The 4141-nt window shown below is 28.7% G+C and overlaps 1 pseudogene; it reads left to right on the top strand.

Moving 5' to 3' along the window:
- The first annotated feature begins 315 nt into the window (after positions 1-315).
- On the top strand, positions 316-1523 carry LOC113782429 (annotated as a pseudogene).
- The last annotated feature ends 2618 nt before the right edge of the window (positions 1524-4141 follow it).

Here is a 4141-nt window from a genome sequence, read left to right as displayed (position 1 = left end):
TCTATTTCTTCAAGACTAAAAGAAAAATCAGATGATAAAACTATTAAATAAATCATTTAAATCCGTGGTTTATTAATTTTAAACTTTTACATATGAAACAGGGATGCAATTTGAGATAACTTTCAGTAATCTTTGGGTATGGGTTGCGTAGGATTGCAATCTTTAGGTATGATCAGCTTGAGTATGGATTGCGTAGGAGTCCAAAGTTGCAATATTTCATATGTACTACAACGAATTTAAGTAAAAATCTCAGAAAACATACACCAACACAAACAATGACATGATAGCTTTTTTGACATGATAAAAAGGGAAGAAATGACAGTTCATGTAGATGAGCTAGTACAGTTATCTAACAAATCGCCCAAGCATGGTGGTGGTATAAGTTGGAGAACCATTGTTGATCGGCTTGATAAATTATCTTCTGATGAAATTCAACTATTATGCATACAAGAAGACACTTTCGGTCTAAATTCCATAAGACTTTCCCACACTTTCGGTCTGAATTCCATAGTAATAAGCTTTCGGGATACACTTTTGGTCGAATGGGGATACAATGTGTTCGGCCAATAAATGCAGTGTCTGTTCTAGATGCTTCTTTGGTGAAGTTGTAGTTAAGAAAGCCTTAATGGGACGCTTTTAAGCATATATGTGTATATATATATATATATATCCTGGTTTCAGAAAAAGTCAGAGCATGTGGCTTTGTATTACTGGTGATCAATATATGTTCAAAGGAGGCTTCCTAAGTCTTCAAAAGTCAGAGCGTACTCTTCCAAGCAGATGCCAAACAAACTGATCTACTTAATCGAGCTTGTTTTGGCCCCCCGGTAGTCACAGCTGAGAAGGATAAGCAGTGGTTCCAATTAGGTCTGGAGGAAGCTTTTTACCTCTTCTATGTCTTAAAATGCATCAAAATCATCAACGAAAATAATTGTGAAATTGATAGTGAAGAGTTGTGGATGTACATGATGTCCAAAAAGGAAAATTTTACAAATTTATTCAAAGCTTATTCTCATCTTCGGATGAAGAATTGGGTGGTTAGATCAGGATCACAGTATGGTGTGGACTTTGTCGCCTACCGGCATCATCCATCTTTGCTGCATTCAGAGTATGCTGTGATTGTTTTGTCTGATAACAATGGAGAAACAAATGGGCGTTTGATGGTTTGGTCTGATTATCATTGCACACTTGACTTTGTGGCAGTGTTGCAAAGACATTGTTGCTTGTTAATATTGATAAATGTGGAGAGAATGTAACATTGCCATCATGTTGAGAAAGTTACATTGTTGAAGAAAGGACAATCACTAGGTGGAGTCCACAACAATGCCGTGAGAACCAAACAATTGCAACTGGGGAATCTTGACACCGAGAATTTGCGGCAGCAGTTGTCAACAAAGATTAATGACAAATCAGACCATGGAATATTTTGATGATTTTTAATGCAGGCTTTGATGGTTTTAGAAGGGATTGTCCCTTCTGTACAATTTAGAAAGATTCAAGTCCCTATGGATTGTTTAAGCTCAAAATGTAATTGATATCAACGTTGCATGTTCCTATTAAAAAAAAAAAAAAAGTCTTCAGCCTTTCCAGTTTAAAATGGAAATGCAGAATCAAACTTCAATACCCTCTGGTTTTCGAGCTACTCATTTATTAATCCTGAAGGTTATCATTTACTTGGTCCTTGATTCTCCAAAAATAACTGAAAAAAAATGTATGTTTTCAGTCTTTCAGTCTCATATGTAGCGTAGGTAATGGCTTATTACTGAACTACAACTTGGGGATACACTTTTCGGCCAAATGAGGATACATTTTCTCAGGCCTGAATTCCATAGGCCTGAATTCAGCTAGAAATAGCAAAGATAAATTATAATTTTTGCCAACTATGAATACTTTTATTGTTCATCTTCTCTGCAAATGATATTGTAGAAGAAATCCCCACAAATTCTTAGGGTGTAGGACCAATTCCATTGCAATGTTAGAACGTTCAGTCTCGGATTGAAACTGAAAATTCATGACACCATAATAGAATTAGTGAGTTAACCATGCTAGTGAAGACAACTGTTACAATGACATTTAAAATTAGTCACTACAAAAAACTCGTATTAAATTACAAAACTATACCATGATTGAACTCATTTGTTCCACTTCAGATGACTTCATGAAATTAATAAGTAACAAAATAAATGATAACTAAACAAATGAAATATGAGCTCAATTGATCGTGTTCAAACTACATATTCTATTAATGGTTAGTATATATGAAATTGTATTTTCCATATGTAGAAAAATAATATGCATTTTATATCTACTAACGAATAAATTACCGATGTTTTGAACAAATCAAACCTAAACTCATGGTGTGATATGTATATAGTTGCCCACATTTGTACTTATGCCATCGTCCTTTCTTTCCATTTGCTTTTTAAGAGTGCAAATTTCTTTTGATTATATTGGTAACAAATTAACATATTTTACAAACTATTCCAATTTATTTAGAAAATGTTACTAATTTCATTAGAAATTATGAATGTAATCATGGTTTATTAATTTTTTACTAAACATAAATACTACATATAAAAAGGAATAGATATTTGATTTTGTTTTACTTTGATTAGAAAAACTTGTGGTAGTAATAACGAAATAGTGACAGAGGTGCAACTTTCAAATCAACAACCAACGTACACTTAATTAAGGTAATATTTTTTAGTTGATCAGACTGATATATGCCATAAAGTAGTAAGATTTACTCATTTATAAATTGACAATTTTAGCAGTTTATAGACCATTCATCTATAAAATTATGATTATTATAAAATGACATTTTATAATAATTTACATACTATTTGCCAATTAAAAATAATTTTGATAAAAATGTGCATATAAATCCCTATTGTAAATGATACAAAATATATTTGAAACTCATGAAACTTAATATATAGGTAAATTTACTATAATTTTCAAAGATTATGCTACATTAGTACAACTTTATCTTTTATACTTGTGACCTAGAAAATAAATTTATTAAAACACATAACATTTATAAATGATACATACATTTATTAAAATGCTTAAAACACAAAACATTTATGAATGATACATACAATCATGTATTATACATTTACGTTACCAACAATTACTAACTATAATATTAAGTTTCAATCATTAATAAAAAAATCTTAGCTACTTCCTAATACTTGTTTCATATAAGTTTCTTTAAGTAAAATAGTAAATTTATGCCACAAACTAGTAAGTTAAGATGATTAACCAAATTTACTATTCTATCAACAAGATTTACTATTAATCTATAAAAACTTACTATTATTTGAACTAAACTTACTTTGCAAAAAGTAAGTTTCGAATATAGAGTAGTAATTTATTTTTTAAAAAAAGTAACTTTCATTTTTATTTCAATTTACTTTTTGAGACATAAATAGGTAACACTTATATGACCATTTTTTATTTATTTTTGATTTACTTTTAGCGATCATTTGATTATTTGATAGACCTATCCACCTAAATAAGATAACACTTAAAAATAAGAAATTAAGTTTCCCATCTAAAATAGTAAGTTAACAGTAATAAATTGGTAACTTTTATACTTCAAAAGGTAAATTGGAATAAATATCAAACTTACTTTTTAAATAAATAAATTACTATTTTATATCCCAAACTTACTTTTTAGAGAGTAAGTTTAATTCAAGTAATAGTAAGTTTTTATACATAAATAGTAATTCTTACTGATAACATGGTAAAATTGATTAATAATCAAAACTTATTGATTTATGGGACGCATGTACTATTTTACTTTAAAACATATTTCAAACTAGTATTAGGAAATTTATTTGAAATAATGATAAGATGTTTTATTAATGATTAATTCTTAGTACCTTAGTTAGTAAGTACTCATAATATACCTGTATAATACATGATTATAGGTATAATTTAAAAAAATTATTTATATATTTTAAAATACTATGAAAAATAGTTTGACTTTTCACATAATCTTGTAAAATATGTAATAAAATTTTGTCGTATATAAGTTTTTAATCATTTTCAATTTTTGAAAAGTTTGAAAGTTTGGATAACAATAACAACGAATCTTCCTAGTAATATATAGAATATTACTTGCTTATATATCAAA

The sequence above is a fragment of the Coffea eugenioides genome, chromosome 9, assembly GCF_003713205.1.
Source record: "Coffea eugenioides isolate CCC68of chromosome 9, Ceug_1.0, whole genome shotgun sequence".
NCBI classification, from domain to species: Eukaryota; Viridiplantae; Streptophyta; class Magnoliopsida; order Gentianales; family Rubiaceae; genus Coffea; species Coffea eugenioides.
Note: the sequence above shows the minus strand (reverse complement) of the source record. Positions and strands in the feature narration are given on the sequence as shown.